Source organism: Malaya genurostris, chromosome 3 (genome assembly GCF_030247185.1).
Source record: "Malaya genurostris strain Urasoe2022 chromosome 3, Malgen_1.1, whole genome shotgun sequence".
In the NCBI taxonomy this organism is placed as follows: domain Eukaryota; kingdom Metazoa; phylum Arthropoda; class Insecta; order Diptera; family Culicidae; genus Malaya; species Malaya genurostris.
In genome coordinates, this window is record NC_080572.1 from 77,450,463 (window position 1) to 77,474,855 (window position 24,393).

The following is a 24,393-nucleotide window of genomic DNA, read 5'->3' on the forward strand; positions in this document are numbered from 1 at the left end:
ATTTTTTACCAGCGAGCATTCTCTTGAGGTCTGAGAACAGGAAAAAGTCACTGGGGGCCAAATCTGGACAATACGGTGGATGAGGGAGCAATTCGAAGCCCAATTCGTTCAATTTCAGCATGGTTTTTCGTTGTTGTTTTTGATCGATTGTGAGCTCACGCGGCACCCATTTTGCACAAAGCTTTCTCATATCCAAATATTCGTGAATAATATGTCCAACACGTTCCTTTGATATCTTTAGGGTGTCAGCTATCTCGATCAGCTTCACTTTACGGTCATTGAAAATCATTTTGTGGATTTTTCTCACGTTTTCATCGGTAACAGCCTCTTTTGGACGTCCACTGCGTTCATCGTCTTCGGTGCTCATATGACCAGTACGAAATTTTGCAAACCACTTACGAATTGTTGCTTCGCCCGGTGCAGAGTCTGGATAACACTCATCAAGCCATTTTTTGGTATCGGCGGCACTTTTTTTCATCAAAAAGTAGTGTTTCACCAACACACGAAATTCCTTTTTTTCCATTTTTTTCACAATAACAAAAGTAGCTTCACTCAAAATGCAATATCTCACAAACTAATAATCAGACAGCTGTCAAATTTATACACGTATCTTGTGAAGGTTGGTACTAACTGAAAATGGTATGGATTTAATTCTAGTGGCGCCCTCTCATAGAAACGATACGAACTTTTCAGCCGTTCAGCTGTTAAACACTAATGAATATTTAGACGTGACACTTGGCACAAATGTCACTGACAGTCATATCAACCTAAAAAAAAATAAATATTTCGACGAATAAGGTTTTCCAAAAGTCTCACTACTTTTGCCCACAGTATCGCGTGAGTTTCGCAAAGTTAGTCATGAATTAAATATATAATAGTTTTAGTCAAATTTACTTCACGATAGATTTTTTTTTAGAAATTATAGATCAATTAGTACAGTTATATAAAAAATCAATATGAACTAATTCGACCTAAACGCTTAAACTACAAAATCTCTTATATGTGAGAACATTTTGAAATACTGTGTTTACGTCAGAAGCATTGTTTTGAAAATGGAGTCGAACAAAGTAGTGCGTAAGAAAATTTGGCACATGACATAGTAGAATCACCTAATTCGGGAATAAACCCAAAACTTTTCAAAACATTTCTGAAAAGGTCAAAGCATTGTATCCGTTGTAGATCGACGATCTTTTAAATACAAATTTCTACAGTTTGGCAGGCTATTTGTAGTTGTGGTTTGAAGAACTAAATCGTCATAACCACAGGTACGACCAGCCTTATTGGCAGTGGTATGTCCCGTCTACAAAAAGGGCGATAAGCTAGATTGTTGCAATTACCGCGCAATCACATTGCTGAACGCCGCTTACAAGGTACTCTCCCAAATCCTTTGCCTTTCTCTATCACCAATAGCTAAGGAATTCGTAGGGTCGTACCAATCGGAATTTACTGGAGCCCGCGCCACTACGGATCACACCCCAAGGTTATAGCTGTTAGGTAAGATAATTATTAATGTTACGGATTAAGTTCGGAATCTCCCTATTTCAAAGGACCTAAAAGTACACAGTTAGAAAAAATCTTGTGATTTTACATCTTATAAGATGCACATAAATGGAGCGTCGTATTTCATACAAATTTATATTCAAGAACATGTAACATTGTGTGATTTGAATATTACATGTCTTGAATTCGAATGAAATAAAAAACAAAAGATCGATAGCAGCAGCGCGACTTGAACCAAGAAACATTAGATCACAAGCATATCGATTACTCGACTGAACCGCTGAGCTCATATCTGTTCATTGAATAATTGATAAATATAAATCCATACAGCCGCTTTTGGTAGCCTAGTGCAAATTACACTCGGAGCATGTAAAATTCAGTGTAAGTGGAATATTGCGTCAATTGAAAAATTAAGTAGTGGTGAATTGTATCGTTTGTAGATTTCTGTCACCTGTAAAATTCATAATTTTGTTCTGTGTAATAAAAAGGTACTACATCAGAATCAAACTATGTCTTCTGATAATACCAACTCGATTTTCGCAAAGTTGTACATGAATAAAATATTTAATAATACAGATTGTGATCAAATTAATTTCGCTATAGAATTTTTTTTCAAAGTGGTCAATTTTTACAGTTACATAAAACATCAATGGTTAGATGGTTGTAAGAAGTTATGAGAAAAGTGTTGTATTACAGCATGTCGTCAATGCCGCCTCAGTCGTGTCTGTAAGATGCTTTTTTGATGCTTCTTGTTTGGGGTTTGAGTGGTTAATGGAATGAAACTAAACCGTTTTTGAAACTGAAAGTTTTTCAAAAACGGTTTCGTTTGTTAATTTCAAATTTCGCAAAATTCTAATGTTGCTTCGAGAGCTCCAAGAAATCAAACTCCTGTTGCGAAAAGCAAGTCCCAAGCATTTACTTCAAACAGATGTTCGACAGTGTGCTGAGCGAAATTGGTACTGTTTCTCAACCAGACACGCTTCATTCAAACCCTCACCAAACGAAAAGTTTCTTCATCCGAGTAAATTGTTTTCGACTAATCGCGAAGCTTATACTTTTTCGTAATATGAATTTCAGCGAGCAGATGTTTCGAGCTTGCAGAACGGTATTGCAGCTTGACTTCTTTTCAACGTCGTCTCATATAGAGGCTGACATAAATTCCCTTTCTGGCAAGCTTGGCCTTGGTGACACGCATTCTCATAGTAGGGTTATTCTCAAACGTCTACGTTATCTTTTTGTCAGATTTTCTGAACGTCGCTCTTGATTTTGTGAATAACTAATTGTGTTGGACAAGTATGTTACCTATACGTTTACTATAAACCACTTAGCAGACAGAAACTTAATGTTGCTAGCATAACACTATTTTGTTTCGCCTCAAAGAACAGCGTACGAATACACGGTTTCGGATTATACTGACCGGTTCAAGTAGTGGTCATTTATGGATAATGAAACGTTTTGAAAAAGAATATCTTCAGCAATTAATTGTATACCTGTGGGGCGGGTATAGCGTAATGGGTAAGTCGATGCCATTCACGCAGCCCACCTGGGTTCGATTCCCAACCCCGCACATAGGGTCAGACAGTTTTTCTGGCCCGAAGAGGCGAATGACCTCTCTATAATCCAAACAAAAAAATTGTCCTCCTAATGACAATTCCATTTAAACAAAAAGAAACAAAATTATTGCAACTGACATTTAAAATCAATCAAATAAATATTTGGTTAAAACAACTGAGAATCTTTTTACTTTAAATTTGTTTAATTTTGAAATCAACAATTTCGTTAGTCGTACAGTACTAGTAACTTCTGGGAGTATCTCAGTTGGCAATGGCACCTCATTGTCGCGTTTCATTTTCCGTGATGTGTTCGTGTTATGGCCTCGATTCGTGTATATGTCATTGCTAAGTAAATTGATTAGTATTTGTACTCAAGCGGTAAATCACTCTCAGCTCTGGACTAACTCGAACAAATGATCTCATCTGATCCGAAATAATCTCAACCTTTCCCGCCAAAACCCTGCTAAGCTTTTCTACATCCCATTAATCCCGCACAATCTCTCCTAAACTTTCTTCAACTTGCAAATCTCACACAATCTCTCGTTAACTTTTCTAAATCCGTTGAATTTGAAAAAAATAATATTAATGTTGTTTTGCAATCGCGGGCTTTCCGTATAGTGAAATGAAAGGAATAATATTGTATGTCCCATTTTCTTGCCCGATGAGAAAATTAATTTAATTCTCCATTCATTGTTTACGAACAGCCAACGTTCAACAACTGACATGTTTTAAGTTTCCAGGCAATTTTCGTCCAATTTCACACGGCACTTCGAAACAGCTTACCAAAACAATTCAATGGTTAAAAGCTGACTTATTCAATATGTGTTCATTTACTCGTAGCTTTTCAAATTCTTCTTTGTCGGTAGCTCGCAATAAAACAAATAACGCCTATTATCCTGCGCTTTAGCAATGAAATCAGGTTGATATTTCCAGAAGATCTGTAGGAATTAAGAATAAGTTGAAAAAAAAACCGATGAAGAAATACGTATGCATAGTGATTTATCTATATTCAATTCACATGGAATAACTGCCAATCAGAATACGTACCGAGATATTAAAGGGAAGACATTTGGCTTGCCACTTCAACCGTTCAACCGAGCAGCCAGGATTGTCTGTAGGCAACTGAATAAAAACGTACATAGCTCAGCTTTTACTTAATTTATGCTGCTAGCTTAATTGATTGAAATATTTATGACACGGAATCACCCACGGGAACAAAGGCAGAAATTAATAAGCACGTCAACGACACCTCGTCTGCAGACGAATCGGTTTACTTCTTTGTCAATTGCCTCTGGACTAGGACTGTTGACCTGCTAGGCTTATTGTGTTCTACGACAATTATATTTCTTGAGAAGGAGAATAAATCTCGAACTATTCTCACCCGACGACGAACTAAAACTTACAACCGTCCTTCCATGGCAATAAAGAGGTTTTTTTTCGATCTTCTCATTACTTTCTGCTTATGCTCAGTGGATCCAAAGTGGTTCCGGGTTGGGTTCATAGTGGTAATTACTGTGAGTTCCATCCGACCATCACCTGTCAGCTCCACCAACTGCTCCAAAACAGCGTACCCATGTATGGTTTGTGTGACTGCATGTCTCACGTTGTCTGAGGTTCATTCGATCGCTGGAGATGAGACAAGTTGTGAAAGACCTTGAAAACAGCTGAATAAGCTTTACTTTTATGATAGCTTTTGGCGACACATACGCCAATTATTGCGGACCGGTTGTTACTTTGTGGTGAGAATATAAGATGTACTAGACCCACATTCAGGAATACTGTCAACCAGCTATACCAGTAAGGAGTGTATCGAAAATAAGCTATCCACACATGTTTCTTTCAAATTATGATAAAAAACGATATTTTATTCAAACTGAAAATTGATCCTCTATTGTACGAGGTTAAACTTGAGCATAATGAAAACCGGATGAAATTTAAGTTATTCCTTCACGAATTTTCGAGCTTTTGATCGAACGCTCTTCGTCAAGTTCCGGACAAGTGTTGCATCGCATTTTTGGACGCTTGAGCCCAAATTTTTTTGACCTCCTGCATGTTCCCAGCTGCCTTACCAGTCTTCTTGAAGACCCTCTTCACGATTGCCCAGTAACGTTCGATGGGTCGAAGCTGAGGGCAATTTGGTGGATTGATATTTTTCCCAACGAAATTTATACTCTTTTCCGCAAGCCAATTAACAGTGGTTTTGGCATAGTGAGCCGACGCTAAATTCGGCCAAAACAGTGGAGGTGTACTATGCTTCTTATATAAAGGCAGCAATCTCTTCTGGAGACACTCAGATCGATAGATTTCTGCATTTATAGCTCCGGTAGTGTAAAAAATAGTTGACTTCAAACCACAGGAACATATTGTTTGCCATACCAGTACCTTTCGACCGAATTTCTCCACTTGAATCGACCTGTCCGCATCGCTAACATCCTGCCCAACGACGAAAGTAAAGTATTGTGGACCTTAAAGGGTTTTTCAGTCCTTCTTTACATACGTCTCATCGTTCATCAAAACGCATGCATCCGGACACTGCAAAAGACGCGAATACAATTTCCGGGCCCTTGTTGCTGCTCGCTTCTTCTGTTCTACACTTTGTTTCGAGATTTTCTGCTTCTTGTAGGTCTTCAGGTGATTTCGCCTCTTGATTCGCTGGACCATTCCAACACTTGTTCCCGCTTTTTTGGCCAAATCACGTATTGACATTGATTTGTTCTTCATGATTAGAGATACCACTTTCTGGTCCAGTTTCGGGTTGGAAGAGCCTAGTTTTCTGTTTCTTCCTGTAAGCTTATCCAAAGAATAGTGTTCCCCAAAATTATTGATGATGGTTTTCACACTGGCATGATAAATTTCAAACCGCTTCACCTATTTTCGCATAATAATACCCTTCTCACTTAGCTATGTATCCAGAACCTTAATTTTCACTTCCTTTTCAATACGCGACATTTTGAAAACGCAGAATTTCAAACGCACAAACAAGTAAACAAACGAAAGCTGACAGCCAAACGCACAGCATGCTATGATCTGAGTATAAAAATCCATCACAAATACATGCGTACAACACAAATGTACGTGGATAGCTTATTTTCGATACACTCCTTATAAAATGAGCGTTACGATACAAATGTTTGGATAATAAACATTTGGTGTGAATGAGCCTTAATTTCTTTTTTGTTGGTTGCTATGACATATGCCATCGTGTTAAAAAGGTCGAATTTTGAACCAGATAATTATGGTTAGCGAAAAGTATTGATTTTTTGTTTTCATTTAAAAAATAGTGCTGCTGAGTCGCATCGAATGCGTGTTGAGGCATATGCTCTATCAAAAACAATATGCAAAGATGAATTTAACGGTTCAGAGATAATATTTTGACATGGGAAATGAAGAACGTGGAAGACCATCAAAAAAGTTTAAAGACGTCGAATTGCAAGCAATATGGGATGTAGATGATACTTTTAGTCGACACTGAATGGTAGCAAAGTTAAATAAATTACAACAAACAATTTCTGGATGTTTAAAAGCTATGAGAAAAATCCAAAAGTGTGAAAAATGAGTGCCACATGAATTGAATTAAAAAGAGAGGTAGAAAACCGAAAAAACATTTGTAAAATTTTACTTGATTTTCATGGAAAAAAAATCAGTCTTGCATCGAATTGTTACTGGCGATGGAAAATGAATTTATTTTAAGAAATCTTCATTTAAAAAAAATCCATGACAACTGCTAAACCAGATAGACTCGGCAAGAAGGCAATCGAAAACTTACTATCTGATGGGTTGGTTCAAAAGATTAACATTTCTATTAACGTGGTATTCATAAATTGCCTGAAAAGTGATCAAGATTTGTGGAAAACAACGGTCAATTCTTTAAATAAATTTGTTTTATTTTCCCACTCAAAATTAGTGTTTCATTTGAACAAAAAAAACCTGTTTTAATCCACCTAGTGGTGTAATAATGCCTTTCTCATATTACTCATAGCATCAAAAATATTACTGTGGAACTCGCAAAAACAACTGTTCATTGAATAGAAATAGGAACTCGGACTTAATCTAACAAACTCCACAAATCCTGTTTACCCTGTAGTTTCGGAACCGGAAACAGTAACCACAACAAATCTAGGAATTCCGTATGGAGCCGTAAGACTAAGTTTGTGAAAATCGATTTGGCCATCTTGAAGGAAAGTGAGTGAGATCCTTGTTGCAGTTTTAAATCACCATTTTCAATTCTCCCGCAACCGGATTCAGATGTCCGGTATAGCCGAAGTTGGTTTGTTTGCCAGCAACAAATATGACCTAAAAATTGGAACAGTTTTAAACCTAGACTTACTATCTTATGCTCTATTTTCATTAAATCAATTAAACGAAGTCTAACAAACTTCTTCATATGTAAGTCATGCTAAACAGCATGAACCAGCAGCATAAAACATGTAGTAGGATTATTACTTTTACTATTATTATTGACATCATTACACCATCGACACGGTATTACTGCACCACCGGTTGTGAAAATTTCATATTTTTTCAAATAAATTTGAATTCATTGACATCCGTTTATTCTTTCAGTCGTACTGATCATAAAATAGCTATAATTTTTATCTACCTCAGCACCGTCTTTTACCAATATTACACACTAGCAGCAGACATCAGTAACCGATTCGTTTTCTTCATAGCGTGTACGAAATAGAACAAAGCACGCATCGTTTGTTTTGTATATGGCGATTTGAAACTTTGACACTCATCACCCTGTAACTGCGGAACCAGAAGTCAGATCCGGATGAAATTTCACAGTAGCTTTAAAGATAATATGAGCTTTAATTCAAATCAAGATTTGTGAAAATCGGTTCCAGCATCTCAGAAAAATCGAAGTGAGTTCTATTTTTTAAGTTTTTCAGCACCACTTTCGATGCTTCCGGAACAAGAAGAGGAGGGGCAGTAGTGGCGAATTATTCTTTCGCGCCCACAAACTAACAAGCTCTGCAAACTTGAAGAATTCGTCAGACAGTTTTATGGGATTTGTACCTTTTTTTGACCATCGTTTGTAAAAAATACTAATGAAATTGGTAATTCCAGGATTTGGATAAAATGTTCTAGAAATTTTTAGGAAACTGTAAGACCTTTTATTTAAATATTAGTTTGTAAACATCGGTTGAGCTGTTTCAGAGATAATTGAAAGCACACTTCTTCTGTAATTTTCACATATTACTCTGTAACTCCGGAACCGGAAGTCAGATCCAAATGAAATTTAATAGCAGGGGGGATGAGACCTTTGATTTAAATCTTAGTTTGTGAAAATCGGTTCAGACATCTCCGAGAAAAATGAGTGCATATTTTTGTTACATAAATACACACACACACACACACACACACACGGACAGATGGACAGATGGACATACAAACACGGACTGACATACAAACACATAAATTTGCTCAGTTCGTCGAGCTGAGTCGAGTGGTATATGACATTCGGCCCTCCGGGCCTCGGTTAAAAAGTCGGTTTTCACAGTGATTGCATAGCCTTTCTATATGCGAAAGGCAGAAAAGCTCACTTCATACCGGTATTCCAGGTATTTATATTATATTCATTATTGTAAAGCACGAACATTTCGGGGTTTGCTGGTTTGTACAATAGACACATTTCGTTTAGATTTCTTTGCGTTTCGCCTTCGGCTTATCAGTGCTTAAGCAGTTCAAATTGTATGATTATGATTTGGCTTATACTTGTCAATTAGCTTGTACTTTCTTCGTAGTAATGATATTTGCGCTTTCTTCGGCACGAATGTGCTGTAGAGATATTTTTGTGTGCAGATAGATCTTCAGCTGCTTCAGCCAATTCACCGGAAATAGTGCCTAGTTTTTGGACCTACTACGTTAAAGGATGTTTAGACCACGGTGTCCACGCCGCAGTCAAGAAACCAAGAGAAAATTCAAAATTTTTGTATGAAGATTTTTACCACCACTGAACAGTTCCTACTCGGACATTTAAAAAAACTCTTCCTTTTCCACCCAGTTTTGCGATAATGCCTTTCTCTTTCCCTATAAACAGTCTCTTTGAAACATTTACAAAATTTTATCCACGGCCATTGGTATTGTGAGCTAATCAAATAATCTATTAGCTTTCAGACGAGTGTAAGTCTTTCGAAACCGATTCAAGCATCTCCGAAAAATTTTGACGCATTTAAAACACATTCAAATTTGTGGATATGTCACATATCAGATTACATCTGCCGAATGGGAAATATTCGCCAAACAGGTCTAAGAATGTGGTATTAAGTTTGGTCTACTTCGAGAAATTTGGAAAAAAGTGCGTTTTTTGATTACGTTACTATATATCCGGAACCAGAAGTGGCAGTCAATTGAAATTCGATTTTTATCGATAGTTTACTAAGAGCTTGCAAACGAGCCTAAGTTTGTTGAAATCGATTTAACTATCTGTAATCAAATAAATAATAAAAAAAAACACGTCGGTTACGTCACTTATACCATTATATCGCCGAAACATGAAGGGACAACCATTTGATTTTCGAATTTTATCAATGACTCAAAAGTATCTTTCTAACGAGCCAAAGCTTGGTCAAATCGGCTCAGCCATGTCTGAGAAAATTGAGCGTTAACAAAAAACAACGCGTTTTATCGCTTACGTCACTTATACCATTGTATCTCCGGAACACGAAGTGACAGCTTCTTGTTCTTCGGACTTGATCAATGGTACAATAGCAGCTTTTTTTCAGCAATTCTATTACCTTTCTTTACAATCATGTGAAAAATAAACTAGATTTGTAGAAAACTTTAAAAATTTAAATTAAAAAAAACATAGTTTTTTGCATTGCATAGTATTAACAAATTTAACGTGTTTCTACACAACAGTTAGTTAGAATGAGATATACATTTACCTAATGGTGTTTTTCGTTTTTAAATTGCGCTACACCGGTATAGCGGAGATGGCACTAAAACTATTCTTTTTTTTGCCAACTACACTATACCAGTGCTACACTTTTTCTGCACTGATACTCATAAAAAGTTCAGTTCAGTGTTGCAGAATGTGGTCCAGGGGTTGATGTTTATGTTCATAAGAGTTTCGATGATGTAAATTTAAAAACGAAAACGCCAGAGGTGTGTGTACAGTAGAGTGGTAGTAGAAAGAAAATGCTACAACATCAATTACTGATGAACAGTTACAGTAGTTTCCGACCCATTTGAAACTCTAGATACAAAACATCATCTTTAACTTTCCTTCACGTTTCGTCTCAGACTCGTCAGTGCACAACAGTTCAAATTGAACTGCTTAGTGCAAACTTAAGGCCATCGTCCAAGTACCATGCGCGCGGGTGGTTTTAGGAATTTTTCGATGGAAATTTTGAAAAATTTTACAAAACCTAAAACATACAGACTTTTGAAATATTTTTATCTATCTACAGGGTGAAAATGGCTGGAAAATTCGGAGGATTTTCCGAATCTTATCAAAAATAGCACTGAAAAAATGAGTTTTTTTGTAATTTTTCACAATTATTTGAAAAAATAATTCGATGAAATGAAATTTTTTTTTCAAAAAAACCTTATGCTGGCAACAAGGATCACATTCGGACACATTTTTGGAAAACCTTTTCACGCTTTTCATGAAAAATCAACAAATTTCATATAACTGATTTCGTGGAAATTTTTTTAAATTCGTGGATTTTCTATGAAATGCGTGAAAAGGTTTTCCAAAAATGTGTCCGAATGTGATCCTTGTTGCCAGCATAAGGTTTATTCGAAAAAAAAAAATTATGTCATCGCATTATTTTTCCAGATAATTGTGAAAGATCACAAAAACACTCATTTTTCAGAGCTATTTTTTATAAGACTCGGAAAATCCTCCGAATTTTCCAGCCATTTTCACCCTGTAGATAGATAAAAGTATTTCAAAGGTCTGTATGTTTTTGGTTTTGGCAAATTTTTCAAAATTTCCATCGAAAATTTCCTAAAACCACCCGCGGCATGGTACTTGGACGATGGCCTTAAACAGTTAAACTTGAACCGACGTAAAGTTAATGCTACTTGAAAAACACTTATTTATTTGGTACCGAAGTACCTCTTATTTCCTAACGTGCCGAACAAAAACGTTGTTTTCGGCTTATACTGGTCGATTCAGGTATGGTCATTTAGGGGTTATCATACGTTTCCGCATCCCGGGTTGGCGGTTCAATGCATAGGGCACTGGTCTAACAAACCAGTTGTCGTATGTTCGAGTCTCGACCTGGAAGGATTCGTAGTGTCAGTAGGATCGTAGCACCAGCCATGCAATGGTTCTGTACACTCTGAATCGGCTGCGAAGTCTTTTGAAAGAGAAGGTCAAATTCCACTACAGGAATGTAATACCAAGGCTTTGTATGTATATGTTTGTGCTTAGGTGCCCGTTTTTACTTTTTTTTACGTTTCGTCTTAGACTCAAATTGAGCTGCTCTGCACTGACGACGTGGTACTTCGGTACCAAACAAATAGGATAACCCCTAAATGATTATCTTTACGCTATACATTGTATATGGCATCTTGGCATCACTGTGCGCTCTGTAATGATCAGCAAACTGTAATATGTCATAAGGGGAGCTATGTCACGTGTAAAACTAATTCTGTATTGATCTTACAAATGCTTACCTCCGAGGTTCTACTCTCAGGAATAAGCTTCCAATGTGTTCACTTCAGAAAAAAAATGTTTCACCACACATCTGTTTTGAATTCGGATGCAATTAGAATTCCTATCTCAATCGTTTATTTCATGATGATGACGATGACATTTGGCATCACACCAACACTGAAATTACGTTAATTTGCCAATTGTAACAACGTCCGATTCAGCTCACATACTTAACGGTTGTGTCTCGACTGTCTAGTCATTAACTAAAATATGATTAAATTTATGCCACCCGTAAACAAATGGGTGTAATTTTCTTGCTCAAATATTACAATGCCAACAAATCGAGTCAGCAGATATGCGAAAAGGCTTTGCAATTGCCAAGATATTATACGTCATACGGTTTTGAAATCCCATTTCATTTCTCAAAAGCAGCTGCAATTTTTAATTTTGTAATCAATACCTATTTTGTATTAATATATGTTTTATTGTCCTTTTTCAGGTTTATTCCTGGCAGTGAACAAAAAGGTATGTATTCAACAATTAAAATGGGACAAAAAAGTCATGTCTGCTTTTTCCGATAGTTGCAGTTCGTCTGAGTTCTTTGCTGGTGTTCGAGCTTAAGACTCAAATATTTAGTAATTTGAAAAAAAATTTCAAATGGCGATAGATATGGATTGTTTATAATCAGTGTTGGTGACTGCCGAAAATTTGACAGAAGCTGCTCGATATTTATCAATATTGTACACAACATTTTCAATCCGGTAGAAGATGCTACAAGAACTCGAGTCTCTCAATGCATGAACCGCGAGAGAATTTTCTACATTTCTTCTCTCCACTTCATACTCTGAGTTTTTACGGCACTTAAAAAAAGTACAGTCTGATAATGATTGCTGCTGTGTGGAATTTACCAAGAGAGAATCGCAAGTTGACAATTATCGCAGAAAATCGAATCGATGATTCGACTTGATGATTCTCATACTAGGTTGCAATATTTCAAAACCTTTGTATGCAACATTCACAGACACAACTTATACAAAGGTTATATGCACATAGTTAGAATAAGCGGCAAAAATGAAATGATTCTATCGCAACTATCCACTGCCCATACAGAATTGGATCGCGAAACAAGAATAAGCGACCGTTTGTTGCTTCTGAGAAAATACCCACAGCAGCGAGCTGGCCTTTGATTCTCAGACAGGTCATCAAGAGAAATTCGCTCTCGCACTGGTGTCTATTCTATGTTAAATGAACCATGCCGGGTTTATGTAGCTTCGATGATATCCATCTCTCTTTGATGGCACTGATTGAATCGTGTGAAAAGTTGCTAGTGAGCGTTCTTTGATACGATCCTTGTTTATAATACCGTTAAGCGAAAACGAGACGATCTACAAATCACAAAAGTGTCATCCAATTTGATTTCTACAGAATCACCTTTATTACCCAAGTTAGATAACAAAATTGAAAAAAACGCCCTTAACTGATGAATATGAAAAATTTTAAGGAATCTGGATTCGGAAGTTATGTTTCATTCTCCTAACAGCCCCGCTCTTACTTTCGCTGATTATTGTTTGTTTCGCTCCGTTTGGAATTCTATAAGCGACAAATGAGTTGATTCTGATAAGGGTATTAAAAACCACTGCTTTCAGTTTGCCTTTCTCTGTAGAAAGGTTATGGAATTGCTGACAAACCCGACTTTCGACCGAAGCCTCGGAGACCCCTAGTGTTATACACCATTCGACTCAGCTCGATGGATCAAGTTCGAAGGCTATTGGATTGTGGATCAAGATCGAAGATCAAACTGTATGAATGACAAGAGAAAGACAATCTCACACCACTAGGTGGATTGATAATAGGTTTTTTATTTTATTAACCAGAATCTTTATGAGCGCAGAAAGCTAGGCAAAAGTGATTGAGCGAAACAAGCAATACTTTATTCATTACTGCCAAGTATGTATATAAATTGATTCCGAATATGAAGCGACATCTTGCATGGCTTGTTTGCCACACAATATAAACTGGAACCGCATTATAAAACTCAAAACGAATGTTTTTTTGTACGAACCCTTGAACGAAAAAGTTTAATCGACTTGTTGCATAATGCCACTGCTCACTTGACATTTTATTTTTGAAGTGAACCTTTTTCAACATGCGGTGCGTTATCAAAATTTGTCCTCTGAGAGTAATTTGATTGTGGATTGAAAACTGAAAGTTTTTCGCAAAAAACACACTACGTATTACTGCAGGCTAACACAAATCTTCCCCTGGCTATTACGCTTATTACTTTTTTTAGAATTCATATTTCCGTTCGTCAGACAGGATAGTTTGAGAGCTTTTGTTTTATCTTGGCTTGAGTCGCGGATCCCAAATCATCTTTTCACTCTTCTTCATCTTCTGTTTGACGCTTGCCCGCTGTTTATCAATTGAGGAATAGTTGATTGATATCCCTTTCGAGGAATCCCACCCGGTTGTCTCGATGCCACTGTAGCTCGGCTCCGCTGTAGTGACAGTTTGCCAAATCTAACCAAAATTTTACAGATCCATTATGAGCTTTAATGTATGGAGGAATACTTTTTTTTAAGAACTTCTGCTTGTACATTTGGGAATCCATAATCTTGTTGCCACGAAAACCAGGGCTTATTGTCCACAGCAGCTACGATTTTGAATTTGTTAGGAACAATCAATAGCTTGAGCTTTCCGGATAGAATATTTATCTAGCAAACTGTTCATAACCCATAATCTCGTACGTTCCGGATGCATTCTCCATATTTCGTAAGAACGGTCGTGGTCGTGGTCGATTGCTTAATGACCCGAAAATAACAATATCTCGGTTTGCCCTAATCGGTCGATTTAGCCAAATTTAACGACTTCACACATTTTATAACCTGACATGGACGGAATTTCGATATCAGTGTCCAAAGTTAATTTTCGGTTCGCAGCTTCCATCACCGTTAACTTCTTTGCAACAAAATGAATCTTGATTAAATTTTCAGCACTGAAAACAGGAACATTTGAAAAAAACTTCTGTCTAAAAATTCCAGCTCCTACAACTAGTGGCGCTACAGTGAAAAAAATAGTGTGTATAGATATTAGCTATGAAAGGAAGAAGTTTATCGCTTGGGTTTAGTTAAGAAGCTTTATCGTACACACCAATATAACTGTTGTTTTAATTTTAAATGAAATGCAATTTATTGCGTGTGCGTGTGTGTGTTCCCAAACTTCACTGTCTGGCAGCGACTTACAGAGAAGAGTTTAACTCAATTCAATTCCCATTTCATAAACAGAGCAAATCGTGTTCCGAGAGAACACCGTTTCATCGGCCAGCCCCGCTTTAATGCAATATTTGCATCAAATGAACTCGAATAGTACAGAAAGACTTCGTCGAAAGAATATACGTTGATTCCACTAGGAAGAAAACGCTTCAAAGGATTCAGAATAAAATTCTGAAACTGATTTTGAAGCGTCCTCCCTGGTTTAGTACAAATGAGTTATACAGACTTACACATATAGAACCATTAGATATAATGTCACATAATACTATAGGCAAATTCCTACACAAATCGATGCAATATTCAATTTAATCACTCCGCACTCTGTATTAGGTAGTAAGTTAGTATATAAGTACCTTTTTCCCATTACACAAAACAAGTAGGTTTACAATTTTCCCTACACAAAAATCACAGAATTGCGGAAGCAAATGATGTCTTAATGGTAAAAACCAAATCATGTTTATAATAGGGCTGAAAAGTCACCACTTGTAGCTGAACACACAATTTTAATCTTAATAATTAAAGTTTAAATCATTTTTCGATAAATATTCCTCAAAAAAATCAAAAAATAATATGCGTTCAAAGAAAGGGTAATGCGATCGAAAAACGAAAAGTTGCTTTTTTTGACTCGTTGAAATTTGGGGGGTAATGTTTCGAATGATGCTCTGATTGTAATAATCATACCAAAATGTATCCGTAATAGTCACAAACGTTATTATTGAAAAAAATGCCAAAAACACAAAAACTAGAATGTTGGAGGTTTATGATATATTTTGGACACCAAACCGGGACAAAACACTCACCTGATATTAGTTATCGCAATGAAAATGGCTTCATTTGAGCAGACAAAGAACAACAACTGGCACTGTGGATACTCGAGTTTTAACACCAACACAATAACTATTAAGAGTAACACACCACTACATTATCATTTACCTACATGATATTTGTTTATTGTAATGCACCTACTATACCGATGACAAGTAATTTGCTCCATTAATTTAGTCGCTACAATCAGTTCACAACACTACAACCTTCTACTCTACTGTTGTTCAATTGAATCACTCTCACTATAATGCTATAAAAGTTATAAAGAATTATTCTTATTTGTGAGCAAATGATGTGAAATATCAAGCTCAATCAAATTTCCTAGTGAAAAATTTAAGCTAAGAAGCCAAAGTCACGGTCATGGGTTCGAGTCCAACAAAGGAAAAATTAGACTCGGATGGGACCAAACATAAATATATTTTATAAATAATGCACAAATAGTGATATTCATGCATTTACTTTGTATATTTGAAACCTATTTGTATTTCATTTATAAAGCATTATCTAAACACATTTCTTGAATCATGACATTCATTATCTACAGCTGAAATTGTTAACATCGATAAAGTAGATATTTGCATTATACAGCAATTATATGAGGAACTGATGTACGATCTCTCATAATTTCGTAAAATTTGAAAGAATCTTTCTTCGTCGAAAAATATTAGACCCGTATTTTTTTATTTTGTCGTTAGGGTGGCCATTTCCTTGTTCGGGTGGATAAAAAAATCGATTATTTCCGGTTTTCTTCAAAATATACATTTTTTGAAAAATCATAACTTATGAACCACTCTTCAGATTCTATTAATTTTTGGATATGTTACCAATAAATGCCTGATTTTTAGGAAAAATATGCGAATATTGTAAGGTTGAAGTTTTGTGTATGAAAAAGTCAATTGTATAACTTGTTAACGGTTTTAATGGTTTTATATTTTTTTCTGAAAGCTGAAACATTTTTACATAACATACCAAAAAATTGGCAAGTTTTTGAGAGAAAATCAAAAAATACGGAAACTGCGAAAACTTGAAAATTTTCAAAAAATCATAACTCAAAAAAAAACTTACATCGCCAAGTTTTGGATATGTTATAAAAATATTCGCATATTATTACTAAAATTAGCAGAATCGACCGAATGGTTCAAAGCTATGATTAGAAAAAAATGTTTTTTTTAAGAAAATCGAAAATAAATAATAATAAAATTTTTTATCCACGCTGGTCACCCTAGTGACATATACGGGTATAATATTTTTCGATAGAGAACGATTCTTCCAAATATTACGAAATTCTGATAGATCGTATATCAGTTTCTCTTGGAATTGATGTATAACTTAACAATGCGCAATCCCTGCTTCATCTGTCCTATCCTCTATCCGCTCATTTTCCTCGGAGATGACTGAACCGATTTAGACAATCTTGATTGAAAGCTACTTTTGATCCAGTTCGAATAACCAACGTCCGACACTTCCGGTTCTGGAAATGTTACCGAAAAAGCGACGTAAGCATTGGAGCACCTAAATATATCTGGAAGTTATTAGATTTACTTAAATTTCTGTAAATATTTAACTCAATGAACAAAATGTTATAAAAAGACTATTTAAATGACGCGAAAAAGGTATTATTGTTGGAATAATAAAATTAATTTAAAGAAACATTATCTATAAATATTGAAATTATAGGTACTATTAAATTCTACATAAGGTCAATACAGTTTAGTCATCGCTTCCCAACGGCATCTGAACATCTTTCACTAAATTCAAAATGTAGGGGTTGACATTGAATTCTAGTAATTCAAAATTACCCTTGTTAACCAAGGCTACATTTACACGCATAGTTATTTTACCATGCTATACATCTACCGTTTAGTTTGAAAAACATTGCACAGGTTTGCTAACTCGCATGAAACTCCCACAACAATCACTGGTACGAAGTCATTACAACGATGAATTATTGACATAACATTCATAGTGAGAAAAATTAATCATTTAGAAATTTCATATCATCATTCGACTTCTGCTCATTCCGTACAAAGCAAACCACACCATCACTCAATGATGCAAATCTATGTTCCCAATTTCAGACCTTCTTAAATAACAATTAACATATCCAAAAGTAAACACCTTAACGAAAACCACAACTTGGTGCAACACTGCTCGTATTGAGTGAAAGCCAATCAAGATGTGACGCAATTTAAGGTCAACCTAACCATTTTCATTTTATCTTTTGTATTTATATTATTTTCGTATCTCTTCAATAACCCTCATCCTGCTCAATTGAATGCCATGAATTAATATTATCAGTTAGTTGTTAAACTGACAATACGCGCGATTACCCTGTATTTTTTCGTGTATTTTAAGTGCAACTCAATAGCGCAATAACAACGGCTTAATTCACAAGTCGGTGCGGTGTTCCGTCACATACCGCGAAGTAGCGTCCGTCGACCAATTGGACACTTTGTACGTTACAGTTCGAGCAGTTTGTCTCATTTGTTAACCGAAGCCCGTACTCGTGTTGACAATTGTTACGCATTTTTTATGTAATAAACTAGGACTAGTTTTTCCATGGTAGGAAAGGTTTCGTACACTGCAGCAAAATTTGATACTTTATTAATTTATGTAGATTTGAATTATGTGACGCATAATTATGTTGCAGAAAGCTTCTATTCCACGCGCCAAATTCGGTTGGAAAATATTCATAATTCATATCATTACCTACTGGTAGTATTTGTAGCTACTTCGAATGGTAAATTGGTCGGCAAATACATTTACGAGTGAGAATTCGGCGACGGACGTATGAAAGGCAAAGGAAGAGACTTGAAAATTAAGTAGACAACATGGTACTAGAAAGGTTTCATTAAGAATCTTTGATTTGTAAAAAAATAATTAACATGCATTAATTCTTTAAACAACTTGCAAAACCAGACCTTCACATCCGATTCGTGTTACTTAAATTGGAGATTTCAAATGCATGAAAAATACGCAAATCAATTTTTTTTTTCACACTCCGTGTTGATTTTTTTAACGCTTGACTCTGACTTTAAATCAAAGGTCTTACATTTAAGATTAGCTATGCACATTTGGAACTGGGTCTGGTTTTCAAACTCAGTTATGATTTCCCACAACAAATGGCTATAATACAAATATCTACTTTATCGATAACAATTTTTTAGTGAATTGTCTGACTTTATAAAACTACACACATAGAAAATCGTGTAAATTTACGTCTTCTGAGACATGCGAGCGTCAAATATAACATAACTTCACTGCTGATCTAACACACAGTCTATGCTTTCTTATACAATTTTGAATGTTGAAACACGTAATTTTACATGTACACTTGAAATGTTGGGTTGATTTGGACCAGATTTAAGTCATTCTTGCAAAACCCACCCATTTAACGATTTACGATTTGGCTGCACAAGACTTGAATCCATCAAAACTATTCCATTTGGCTTCAATGACCTCATGAAAAAAAATAGTTTCTGGAACCTTTTGACTGAAAGTAGTAGGGTGGCAAGTGACCGGAAAAACCGGGAAAAAGTCGGGAATTTGATTTTACCGGGAAAAAGTCGGAAATTTTAGTTCCAATCCGGGAAAAAATTCCTAGTCCTAATCTAAGGAACGATTTTCAGCGTCGTGATTTTCCTGATACAACAAATGAAAAGATGAAGGCCATTTTGTATTTGAACTAGAAGTTCAGTACAAGTTTTAAATCTTCTTATTGTCCCTCACAGGTTCAATGGTGCACAATCTATTGAAAATGGAGCCAACACCTCAGCAATTTTGAAACAATAAGAGCTTTCTTAGTTGTCATCAATAACAGCATAATCAATGCTCATAATAAAAAATAAGGATAATTTGGATGCTTCTGCTAGATTTCTATTAAATTCTATACAAAGTGTAAGATAGAAGAATTGCCTATAGGACCGTAATAATTGAAAGAAAGAGTAAAGAAAGAGGAATTGTCATTTGCACTTAGGACCTTTTCTAGTGTTTTTCTTCAAATTTCAGAATAAGTACGCATAATGGTAAAAGTAATATCAGGTAAAATGTTTAATCATTTTTTAAGAATTCTTAGGGGCCGTGTTTTTAGTTGCCAGTCAATGATTTCCCTAATTTCACCAAAATTTGTCTCAGTAATGTCAAATTGTGACAAAACTTATTTAGTAATCTTGGTATTGATTTCAATAGGATTCGCAAAATTGACAAAGCTGTCGACTTTCATTTTATCCACCGTTTGCAAGGAATATTTGATTTCCTTCTTTGACAGCTGAAATTGATTTTTCAGAGTTCGTAAGAGCTTGTTCAGTGTCGATGATAGGAAAGTCAAATTTAGATCATCTCAGTCACTAGAGTCATAGATTGTTGTTATTTTTCCAAAGCGACAAGCGTATATTTTAAAAATTCTAGAAGGTTTTTGTTCTCTCGCCAGAACCCAACTCTGAAAGAATATCGTATGTGTTGTTAGCAATGGCCTCTCGTCCTCATGTGCACCTCGTGCACTGCGCAACTGGCCAAATAGGCTTTGTGAGAACTTGTATGCACACATTCAGGAGAGGCTTCAGTGGCTTATGCTTGTGGCAGTTGAAAACAAATTGCTGTCTTAGTTGCAACGTCGAAAAGGTTCTGATATCATACCATATAAGCAGTGCGCAACCCGTAAATTTTGTCACGAGACGCCACTGGTTGTTAGAAGTAATCGGGTTTGAGGGAGGAGTGTTGTGCTTTAGTTCATTCATTTTTATTTTTTTTCCTTGTTCTATACCAGGCTAAAAAAGTATTGGAATATACTAGAGATGGTCGGTCCGCCTACGGTCCAAAAGAACTAGTTTTCCTCGAAGATTGAGTACAACTATCAAGTTTTCAACAGTTCTTTGAAATGATAGTTCCAAGGAGACACGAAAAATACTTATTTCTCAACTCTCTATGTTTTTTGGACATGTAAAAAAACCGAGAAACCTGGACCTGGACCTGGACCTGGACCTGGACCTGGACCTGGACCTGGACCTGGACCTGGACCTGGACCTGGACCTGGACCTGGACCTGGACCTGGACCTGGACCTGGACCTGGACCTGGACCTGGACCTGGACCTGGACCTGGACCTGGACCGGAATGACGTGCTTTAGAAGACTTGCTAAAACGTCCTCTGGTCAGTAAACTGCGTATGCTACAATGAATGAAACGGAACAAATTTTTACATTTTATTCCTATTCAGTATGCTACACGTAAATCATACATCAATACCATTGCCCGATCTCGAGATGAACGATAACGCAATTTGAATTTTGCTCACAAATGTTCTTTGATTTTTAAAATTTTCGAAACTTTTCGTTCCGACGGTATGAAACAAGAATTATGTTCCTAGGTTTTCGTTAGAGCTGTTCGTAAAATATCATCACTAATAGTACTATTGGTGTACTGTTTAGTTCTATTATGTCACATAGTAGAATTAAACGGTCCAAGGGCAGTACTATTAGTTAAGAATTATGATACGCTGAGTATAACACGATCCAAATTTTATTACTCTTGCACAGAGCAAATTTTAAAGAGACGCGCATAGTAAAGAAAAATTGATAAACTATTTACGTAAAAATAACCAAATAACTTTTTACTCCAATAATCAGAGGTTCTAAAAACATCGTATGAAGTAAAATACATGTAACCTAAAGATAAGATTGATAGAAAAATTGCCGGAACAAATAAACTTCATAAGATTCCTGCATTCCATCTTCCATCGTCCTTATTCACCCGATCTTGCCCCCTAAGACTATTATCTGTTCTCAAACATCAAAAGATGACACAACAAAAATTAAACAAAAGTCAGCTCGTGTGAGGAGATCATTACGAAATAAACTGTCTTTTTTACCGAATTTTCAAAAAATTACATTACAGACAGGGTCAAAACATTGAATAATCGCTGAAGTTCTAAAAATTTTCTAAAGACAATTGGCATATGCTCGGTACTGTAAAAAGTATCTGCCAAGTCTTTGAAAATAGAACGATAAGTTCTGCACAGTATTTGTTTTTTGCGCTAGAATCCATACCTGAGTAAAAGCGTTTGTTAGTTACTGAAAGAAGTAACAATTTAAAATGTCATACTTCGTCTTAATATTTTTGTCTTTCTCATTTAAGCAATACACAATTCTGTTTTGAGATTTGTTATCAGAAAATACTATAATTACCATTAAACAGCAGAATTGGTAACCTCATTAAGTTTTTTTCTTAATGTTTCAGATTTTCACAGTAACTGTTGAATACAATGTAGCTAACAGTCACAAACAGACAGACTACAAATAAATGTCAATAAAATAAACGGCATACAATTTTCCTTCTTGTGATATTTTACTATTTGCCATGATAAGATGTCATTTAATTGAGTTGATATTTAATGAATATTTTGTACTTAGTTTTAAGATATTATGTTTTAAATGAAAATTTGTCTATTCATTTGTTTCTCTTTTCTACTCAGGTAATAGGTGTGTGTGTGTGTGTGTGTGTGCTTTTCATCCCATTTTTTGTGTAAAATGTGATAGAAAGTGCTTCATACATCTAAAGTTTTTTAAAAACGTATAGCTATAAGATTCTAAAAATCGGAAGCTCTCAACTAAGTGTACAATTTTAATTGCATTCCAGCATAATTTTGTGATTGCGTTCATATAAATTTTATAAACCTTACCCAATTGGTCATCATCGCCATTCAACACCATCACACAATCACCGTCCCTGTCCACCATCTTCATTGGAACTAACAAGATCTTTTTTTGTCACTAACTTTTCGTTCCCCCCTTCCATGTCTCTTCACCATCTCGATGGCAACTAATTAGATCTCTGTAGTTTTCAGACATTTTGTTTCCATACCCCCTATTTACCTCGGTTTTCACAATATTTACTTTTTTATTTTCTCATCTCTTCGTAACATCACCATCACCGCCTACGGTCCTACGCTCCAGACGATGACCAGCATGCGGGCCACCCGCCGGGCCTTCGTAGCCTGGGGGTGTTTCCCGCGGACCCACACGGACCGAAGGATGCGGCCAACATGGACATTTGCAAACGCCATATGGGAGACCCTCATGCAATATCCAATTCACCGGCATTACATAATGATACTATTCTAGTTTTAATATAGTCGTAATTAAGATTAGTAAATACCCTTGGCATCTTAGAGCTTAAGCAGTGTGCCTTAAAATTGTATTATAATATTGAATAAAAAAAAAAAAAAAAAAACACCATCACACAGGAAATCTTCGACCCGTCAGCGAAAGTGCAGAGATCTCAGCAAGTGGGACTCGGGAAGGTGATCCACGGGAATAACCATAACAGAAGCAAACCAAAACAAACCGTCCGTCGCACCGGCTTCTCTTCCTATCCCTCCATCGGTTTTTATCCAAGTCATTCCGTCAGGTTCGATGCTTGCGGTCGACAGAAAAAAAGATATAAAAAAGATGTTACCGCAGTGAAAGAATCTCTTGGAATTCTTGGTGTTACATAATAGTAGGAATCCCATCGGACTGCTTCCCGAAGTTGTTAAACCGGAGGCAGCCGCAACGATCAGCTTGTGATCCACTCCTGAATTGTTATAACGTATGATGTGTGTATAGCAGAGCAGATTGCAGGCGTGTTTCGTCGGTGAATCCAAGGTAGTGAGTGATGATTAAGACAATAAAAACTGCTAAAATAACACATAAATTCACATTACGGGCTGAGTAAACGACCTGTTGAGCCCGTCATCGTTGCAGATCGCTCGACTGGTTCTTTCCGATTACACATCCTAGCTGCTTTGGCCTTCGTGGCAATGCCCAATCAAGGAACAGGCAGAAGTGGTATCATCAACAAATAGTGACGATTATGTTATATCGTACTTTAAGAATTGATTTCCTTTACGTTTTAGAGATGTACCTTTTGTACTTGAATAATACCATGTTAACCAGGTCAGATGGCCAAGACCTGATAGAGTCAGCTGCGATCTTTTCGTATCCGGTTTGAGATTCTATTAACACACTCACACACATAATTTTGCCTGCTCTGCGGTGGTTCAGTCATGGAGTAACCGGTATTAGTTTGTTGTTTTTACTGTGCAACACATGGCCATAAGAGATTTATTTAATGTGTAAAATGAGTTGTATATTTTTTAGATCTGCTGAATTTATCAATTTATATCTAAGAATGTTCATGGAAACTGCCCAGGAAAGTTAGAGCGCACTTCGCTAAACTCTGCCATTTGAACATAATTTCTAAAAGGGTAAGCTGTCTGCTCCATCTCATTGGTTATTACTAAACGTCAAATCAAAAATAACTCAAAACAAAGATGGAAAATTTTTCCGTACACAGGAGAAGCACTACAAGTGGAGTATTTCTTTTTGAATTAGTCACAACACGAAGTATATGAAAAAAACGGAGCCAAACACCTCAAATCGGATGAGACTTCTCCAAAATCGTAACTCGTGATTTGAGTAACCTGATCACTTTGCCGTCCAACGTTCAACGAACCAAAGGAAAATGAAAAACCTACAAGAAGTTGAAGCAGTCAAAATAAAATCCTACACTAACAATCAGTGTGAAACTACGGAGTCGATAACTGTACAACACCTTGTATGAAATATTCACAAGTTTCTAAAGCTACTTGGAGAATCACGT

The 24,393-nt window shown here is 36.2% G+C and overlaps 1 protein-coding gene across 1 annotated transcript in view; it reads left to right on the forward strand.

Moving 5' to 3' along the window:
- LOC131439412 (uncharacterized) overlaps positions 1-24,393 on the forward strand; it is a 287,787-nt gene that overhangs the window by 191,361 nt on the left and 72,033 nt on the right. The window contains exon 4 of the mRNA XM_058610381.1: positions 12,164-12,189. The gene's annotated coding sequence lies outside the window, so the exon portion shown is untranslated. The remainder of the gene's footprint in view (positions 1-12,163; positions 12,190-24,393) is intronic.